The sequence below is a fragment of the Rissa tridactyla genome, chromosome 5 (assembly GCF_028500815.1).
Source record: "Rissa tridactyla isolate bRisTri1 chromosome 5, bRisTri1.patW.cur.20221130, whole genome shotgun sequence".
Classification (NCBI taxonomy): Eukaryota; Metazoa; Chordata; class Aves; order Charadriiformes; family Laridae; genus Rissa; species Rissa tridactyla.
This window is the reverse complement of record NC_071470.1, coordinates 29804372-29813267: the sequence shown is the minus strand read 5'-3', so window position 1 is coordinate 29813267 and position 8896 is coordinate 29804372.

Sequence of the window (8896 nt, the reverse complement as noted above, 5' to 3'; positions counted from 1 at the left end):
CTGCCCTCAGCCGGCGCGCTGCGGGGCAGATGGCTGCCGTCTGCCCGTAAATCACCGCCCCGAGGCGGGGAAAGGCCCGGGGTGAGCCCGGCTGCGGCGGTTCCACTCGACGCCAGCAGCAGTGGGTGTGCAACGTGGGCTAAAACATTTCAAATTGTAAGGGAATGTATGTGGAGAGAGCAGCTGTGACGTCTGCGAGCGCAGGGGCCAGAAAGGTGGCAGCCATTTTGTCTTCTCTCATGCTTGTTTTTAATGTTGTCAGCGTTAATAAGGACATTTGTCACCACTGCCACCAAAGGGTTAGCGAGGTTGGGCCCCTGCCATAATATTAAACACAACAGCACTCAGATCCCGTTTTGCAGGTGACGAAGCAGAGACACATGGAGCTGAACACAGAATCATAGAATGGTCAGAGTTGGAAGGAAGATCACCTAGCTCCAGCTCCCCTCCCCTGGGCAGTGACACCTCCCGCTAGACCAGGTTTCGCAAAGCCCCATCCAGCGTGGTTTGGCAGCCACTCGTTCATACATGGCATCACAGCAAGTTGTATGAGATGCTTTTCAACAGCCAAAGGGGGGCCGCTGGGCTCCCCACCATCATTTACTTCAACAAAAGATTTGTTAGCTTATGTAATAATAATTGAAAGTATTGCCAATATCTTAATTCCTGACATTTTGATTTTTTTTAGGCTATTATTAATAACAAAGTATTCAGGTGGAACAGAGCATCTGTTAAGCTCTGTTAACTGGTCACCCGCATGGTCTTGTGTGGGCCATCCTTATCAACAAAACACTCACATTTGCTCTGAGGTAGCATCTAGTCCTAACTTTCAAATTAATTACTCTAGATATGGATTGAGCTGGCTTCCAGGAAAGTTAAGCTGACGCAAGGAGAAAGATCTCTAACATAGCTCACTGAGAGACCATACCAAACTTGGCGAGTCTTACTTGCTGTGTATGACACTTCCAACCTTGACTTCTGCCTGCAGTTCCCCCTTCCCTCTTTTTTATGCAAGGGATAAAACTCCTGCAATCCTGCAAGGTACTACCTTTCTCCTGATGGGATCCCATGAACCAGGTTTAAGTAGGCACTATTTGCTGACCAGCTGCATCTGGCTATAGGGTTATAAAAAAAGAAGAAATGATGGTGCCATCTTCTAATTAAGGATGTCTTGAATGCAGTAGGCAGCACCCAGAATCCCCTGCTACAGTTAGCGTTTTGTTGTTCCTTCTGTTATAGCGACAGAGGTGGTCCAAGACTGGATTCTCCAAACAGCTGCAGTCTCACTTATGGAAAAAGAAGCTAGCAACATTACATGTCTTGTGATGAGAAAACGGTAACATTTTGCTGTAGAACACATCTTGACACTTTTTTGAAAGGTAAGAGTTACTAAATAACTTTGTTTATAGAGCAGTACCTAAAATATGAAAAATGTCTATGTTTTGTTAAAAAACTTGCCCTTTAAGGAAACAGGAGACTAATAAAAATGAAGAGTGTTAGGTCTGAAACATGGATCAGAAAGAAACAAGAGCTCTGTGTGTAGGTAACATGAATATTTTCATTATTTATGATGACAGTTACAAGGAAGAGGTTGGGGAAAACGTTTCAAATTACAAATAGCAGTCTGGGAGTTAACTGCTGTTAGACTACAGAATCATTCATAGTTGTATTAGTATTCCTATTAGTTGTCTCTTTCTGTAGTCACACTTGAAGTCTTCGAACAGGATATAGGAAAACAGTGTGAATGTGGACATATAAATACGGCAACCTTAACTGGAGAGTTCGCAATCTAGGATGAGTGTAAAGAGTTTCACAGAATCTTCCATAAGATCATAAGATCAATCTGCATCTCGTTAATTTAAAAAATCTTGTTAATTGAAAAATAAAATCTGAAAGGTATTTTCTGATGACTGTTGTCTTGTAGCCAAAATAAAACATAACGTAATTTCTCTCAGATAAACACGTGTATAGTATTGCCACTGCTAGGACTGGGCATTAATTATATTCTAAGGGGTACTGATCAGGCTCCTATTTATTATAGGAGATAAACCAAGAACTATAAGGGATACCTCAGTCTCTGCAACTGTTTTGTTTTCTTTCTTTCAAAATTCATTATTCAAAAAAAAAGACAGTGATGCAGAGTGTAAGGCTAGGAAAAAAAATGAAAGTTACACCAAGTATTGGGTGTTCCTCTTTGGAACAGTGAGTAAGAGGTTTCATGGCTCAGTGATACTTGTTGAACACCTTTTATTGGAGTTTGAATTCATTCAAAATTCAAATGTGGCACTAAAAGCTATTTAAATGATAGCTCATTCAGTAATAGTTCTCCATCACTTGGAAAAATAACCGTTTCATGGGTTCTGAATCACCTCCGTCTGGTGGAAATGATGCTTACTGCATAGCTGGAAGGGAGGTGCCTCAAGACAAATCCAAAGCAATGCAGGAAATGTTACTGGTGACTCAGTGGGTATCTGTCTTCTCTCTTGAGGGCCAAATTGTGATTTTATCCAAGTCTCAAAGGACATTGAAGCCTGTAGTTGCCATGACCTCAAGAGAATATCAGGAGTTCGTTCTAAAACTCACTCACTGCATTCTAAACCCTCTTCTTCACTTTCCCACAACAGGAGAAAATCCACGTTGGCTTTTTATGAAGTTAATTGTCCTGTTGTGCCTGCTGTTTGCATCTCCTGGTGTGCATGCAGGGCAGGTTTATGGTCTGAGGCTGTTCCTACGTCTGCCTGGCTGCATATGTGTCATCAGAGCCACGGATGCTGGTCCCTTCTGTGCTGTGTAGTCCACATAGCAGTGACAAAGACGTAGGGTAGCACATGACACTACACAGAATTAATAGTGAAATGATGCCTTAGTGCTGCACTGGGGATCTATATGCTGCTGCTAAAGGAAGTGCCATTTGGATGATGTCTAAATCTAAATTTATGACCCCATAACTATTAAAATGAATACTTAATTGCTTGAGTATAGTAATATTTTCCACTCTGTCTTGTCCCCGTCCAAACTGGGTAATTATGTATCAGCTGATTTAAATCTCTGCATCTCTCAGTTTAAATAGCAAAGTATTCTCATTCACACACTGTCCTAAATCCCTTTATTCTAATTCCTCTCTGTGTATGCATAAATGTTATGAATTTCTTTGGAGTTAATTTCTATATAATTCAAATTTCTTGTTATTGTTTCCTTAATATGGTTAAAGTTCAGAAACATTCACTTCTGTTATAACCTCACTATACAAATTGTGTAAGTTGAAGACCACTCTGACCTCGCCATTGAGGTCTCTAAATTAAGAGCACATGTTTAATATTCATCCTCAGTCCCTTGTAGGAGTATTTTGAAAAGAAATCCAAAGCACACTTTAAACTGGAGTAATAAACACTGTTTATTTATCAGATTGTCTGCATCTCATTTCCTGAACTAAACAGCTAAAGTCTGTTTGCACTCCTGACATCGCAAGTCTCACAAGCTGATCCAAAAGAACATCTGTCAGTTTGTTTTCAAGACTGGACATTGCAGAAGAAAAGAAGGGGTGGGAGGAGAAATAGACTTTCACAAACACAACAGTTCAAACAAAGTGAGAACTCTCTAGTCTGCCTTCATAAGCCAGGCAAGCTGTGCCTTAGAAATATACTTTCTTTCTCTTTCTCCCGTCCCCTAAGAGTAGCTGAAACGCAGGGGTCATTTTTCTTCTCTGTGTTCTGCCCAAACGGATTCCAGTAAATAATTTCAGGAAGTGTTAATAAATCCAAAAATATATTCAAGAAATACTCTCACAGTATACTGAAAGCAAATTAAAAAATCAAGAGCTTGTTCTCCTCTAACATGAGACACAGTCACGCTGATCTCCTTGCATTTGGTGCAAGAGAAAAAAGGTAGGCTTTTGGCACAGAGACAGGATTATTTGCAGGAAATGCCACAGCCTGCTCTGTTCTTCACTCTGTTTCTAGCCAAAAGAACAGTTTGTGTTGGTATGTTTAAGGGGAGGAAATTCAGACCGTTAATAACAGAACTGGCCTAGAAATCGTATGCTTTAAATTCTGTCACAGTCTTAACACGCCTTTTTCTAGCTGTAGAAGGGTGAATTATATCTCAAACTTTATCATTAAATATAAGGTCTGCAGTGAAAAGATAAGTGCATCTTTGAGCAGGTGTGTGGGACTAAAAAAGTCTATTTTTTTGTTAGAAAATACTGATTGTACTTTCCAAACTTGTTTGTAGTCGGTTGTCTTTGAGCAGGTGTGTGGGAACTAAAAAAAAATCTATTTTTTTTGTTAGAAAATACTGGTTGTAATTTCCAAACTTGTGTTCGGAAGAGCTGTTTGATATGTGAGGGTGTGTATAAGGAGAAAGGGCTAGATCTGGTCAAAATCTGTGTTTGAGGAGGGACAAGCAGAGAATAAAAAAGGGAAGAGACCCCTTTGTTTTTCCCCTCTACAGGATCCAAGAACCAAAATTTTGGGTTTTTTTCTAAGCTGTAGAAGGCTCAGATTCAATTTTCTGATCTTTCTGGTCAAGAGCAGGGACTTGGCTTTGATGTTTTGGTGTTGCAGGTTCTGTCCACTCTGGAAGATTCCGTTTTCTTATATAGTGTTAGAAGCCTTAGTTTTATGCCGGAGCAAAAAGACAAATACCAAACACATTGTTGTATGCAGATTTCCTGCTTTGCAGCCCACCCTCCTGTAGAGTCTTCCAGACTGTTCCATTAATTGGCCACAAACATGTATGAAGGGCCGTTTTGCAAGAGCTCCCAGGTCTGAAGCTGCAACACGCAAGCTCAGCCAGCTGCTGAGAGGGGTTAGGTGGACTGGGCAGACCTAAGGCCAAGCCACTGCTCAGCAGGATACCTAAGTTTGTAGTTCTCTGAAAATACTGCTGTACTGTTCCTTACCTCCTATTAGCTCTCTAGAGAGAGATACTGTGACACCAGCTACTATCAGCTCAGTATGTGTGGGGCTATCTGAAAGAAAAATAAATTTCCTTCAATTCAAACCACACTTCTGTGGGTTCTTCAGACAAGGCGTGTTGCCAGAGCCACACCGCAGTCTCCTCTAGCTCATAGATTTTTGTGTGTGATTCAAATTTGTTTACCCGACAGTCGCATGTAAATGATCATGAGCCATGAAACTCCTTATTCTTGGAGTTTGGCTGTAGTGACTCGGAGGAAAACATACAAATGTAAATGGGATTTTGCTTCTCTCTGCTTTGCTGTTGAACAACTGCCTAGAATCTCAAATAACCTCATCCCAACTGATGTGTTCCTGTGAATATACATATCCTGCAAGATCCTGCCACATGCAAAAAGGATACAGTGTGTTAAGGAATGAAATGAAATGAAATGAAATGAAATGCAATGAAATGCAATGAAATGAAATTTCAGTTGGAAGGGACCTACAACTATCATCTAGTCCAACTGCCTGAACACTTCAGGGCTGACCAAAAGTTAAAGAAAATTATTAACGGCATTGTCCAAATGCCTCTTAAACACTGACAGGCTTGGGGCATCCACCACCTCTCTAGGAAGCCTGTTCCAGTGTTTGACCACCCTCTTGGTAAAGAAATGCTTCCTAACGTCCAGTCTGAACTTCCCCTGGTGCAGCTTTGAACCATTCCCATGCCTCCTCTCACTGGATCCCAGGGAGAAGAGACCAGCACCTCCCTCTCACTCCGCCTCCTCAGGAAGCTGAGGAGAGCAATGAGGTCAACCGCTCAGCCTCCTTTTCTCCAAACTAGACAAGCCCAAAGCCCTTGTTGCCCTCCTCTGGACACATTCAAGGACCTTCACATCCTTAAATTATGGGGCCCAGAACTGCACACAGTACTCAAGGTGAGGCTGCACCAACACTGAATACAGTGAGATAAAAGAAGAGGAATAAATTGGAACAGAATGAGTTAAAGGGAAAGAATCACTTTTAGAAGTTTTATACTTATATGGGCCCAATGCATTTCACCTTAGGTTGCTCTTAATGAACTGTCAGAAGCAACCTAGAAGTGCAGTTCACAGTAAAGTGAAAATAAAGACAGCTTATAAACCTCCAGAAGACCATAAAGTGGTCCATGATTGAGAACATACCATGTGTCACAAGTCTAATTCATCTATAAGAGAATAATAGAAATTGTAGACTGAGTAAAAGCTGCAGATGCCATATAAATACATAACAACATTATTAATATTTTTATGCTGTCTGATAACATTTTTGTAAGCAAACAAATTAAAGTCTGGGTGAAGCCTCATGATGTATAACTTCTTGGAATTCTGCTGTCCAAAGAGAGTCATCAGTCCTTCATAGTCTACCTGAAATTATGTCAGGTATTTCCATAGGCATATCTCCTGAGTCCAACACTGTTCTTATTATAACTGCTGCTGACTGTATGACAAAAGAATAGAAAAACTGAAATTTAAATTGATTTTTTAAAATGGAGAAATGTTCCTAATAATAAGATGCAATTTAATAAGGATAAGTGCAAAGTACTACACTTTGTCACAAGTAATGAGGAACCCAGTAATGAAACAGGGACTGCCTGGTTCTATACAGTTCTGCATACAAGTTTTTGAGCTTATGAGAGACACACTGAGGGGAAAAAATCACACCAAAACCACCCAAGGCTCTCTCTCTTGTTGAAATACATGGAATCTTTGTACATCTTACCAAAAAAAACCAACCTCAAATTTCCTCTTTCCTCGCTGTGGTAAGGTCTCAGTTGGAATTCTCTGTCTAGGTTTGCATTTGCCACTTCAAAAAAGATGTGAATCAGTTGGAGAGAATCCACAAGAGCGTAAATTCATTAGAGGTTTAAAAATATGCCTTATAAGCAAAGCTTGAAAGATCTGAAATTGTTTAGTCTGAAACAAAAGAAGACAGATTAGGGACATGATAAGGGTATTCAAATATGTAAAAGGTTGCTGAAAGAAGAGGGTAACAAGCTGTTCTCCATGTTCATTGGGGTAGCTCAAGAAGAAAGATAAAGACTCAAGATGCTGCTAAGCCACTTTAGGACTGATATTATGAAGATTTTTTTAAATATAAAGAAAGAGACTGATATTTTTACATGTAAAGATAGCAAAGCACAGGAACTGAGTTTTGTGGAGAGGATGTGGATTCTCTTTGTTTTTAAAAGCCCTCTTTATATGAAAGCTTAGATCATTTTTGTTGCAGAAGTTACTAAGAAAGACCTTATCCTGCCTTGGGCAGGTAGGATCTTGAACTCCTTTCCTCCTTTTCTTCTGATTTTGTGACCATAATGCAGACAATCTGCCTGAGTAAAGATTATATAATCAGATAGCAGAAGTCCTAAAATGAATCTAGGAAGCTCATTCAGAATTTCAAGAAAAAAGCAAGAAAGAGATGGATTAGAATTAGAGATGAAGAAAGATTCAGTTTCTCTCTATTGGAGACCAGTAGTTTCAGTAGTGTGATAAAACCACAAGGCAAAACCCAAGTAAAAATACAGTGAGATTGAAAGTGAAAATGGTTGTACAGCTAGAGTTTGAGGTCTAGGGATGATCAGAGGATAAAGTGCTGGGAATGGGGAGATCAAAGAGAAATATATAACAGATGGGAGGGTGAGGGAAAGAGAAACATTTCCTCCAGATGTCATGTATTATCTCCTGGAAAGACTGGCAAGATTAGAGAATATTGCCAAGAGGAGGATGTACTGTGAAGAGAGGTATACCAAGTGTATTATATTAAATTCGATTCATCAAGTAAGAAAAGACTTATTGTAAATTAGTTACTCTTTTAAATGTGCAAATTCCGTGTATTAATACAACTCGCTCCCTGTGTACTATCATTATTGGTATCACCAGGTAGTCAGTGTATAACTACGGATATTCTCTAAAACGTCACAACATCAACCTCCTTCTGTCTTCCATCTCTTCCCTAATTTTTCTTGTTTATACCATCCCATATTCTGTGACTGTTTTTTTCCTTGCTGGCAGAGTAACAAGGTTCAGGGGCCTGCAGATTTTATGAATCTTTTTATGGTGGCTTGGCGTTGTAGAAGGGTGGTGTGGATGTCGCTGGATATCAGCCAGTCTTTCTCTGAGAGGGTCTGTACAGTGGGTGCCAAGAGGGATGAGGATGGGAAGGCTGAAATAGAATTGTAGAACTGGTTGCAGAAACAAATACAGAATTAATTCTAGAAAGCAGAGTAAAAATTTTAAATTCATAAAGAAAACTTTATTCTACTTAATCCATGAAAGGACAAATTGTTCAGTTTCACTTGGAAAAGGTTAGGGGATTTACCATAAAAATGGTGCCTGCCTAGAGTACACAAAAAAGGTAGTATATGACCAGTTCCTTTTCTCATCAAATTTATCTAATTAATCAGTCATCCAAAGGAGGACTGTTGAAGAAAAGTGGGTTTAGGAGTCTTGCTAATCTCAAATTTTCAAACTCTTGAGCCTTTTTCTAAGTATGAATTTAAAAATTAATGATCTTGTTTCTTTTTGTCTTCTTTTTATAAGCCTGTGAGTTGTGTTTTTGAGCTTCCCCCCATGAAATGAGAGCTAGAAAATTGTTTTATTATGGAATGGAGACTCTCAAATTACTGCGGTAGTTAATGTTTTAAGAAAAACACCATGTTTTCAATATTTGCCATAAAACTACAAGAGTTGGAAACTTTGGTTTGAGTTTTAAAACTTGAAGGTAACTAGAACTACTTCTGAGGAATTATAGAAAAAAACCAATAGAAGCACAATGAGGAAAATTATAACACTGACTGAATTTTTCCTGTGAAGGCTGAATGACACAAGAAGAGAGGAGCTAGCAGAACTCAAAAGCCAAGGTTGGTGACGTTGATAGGATGAGTGAAACCATAAAGTGGAGAACAAAGGGTCAAGTGTGGAGAAGATAAGAACATAAATGTGGTCTTTCCAGGTTGGTCC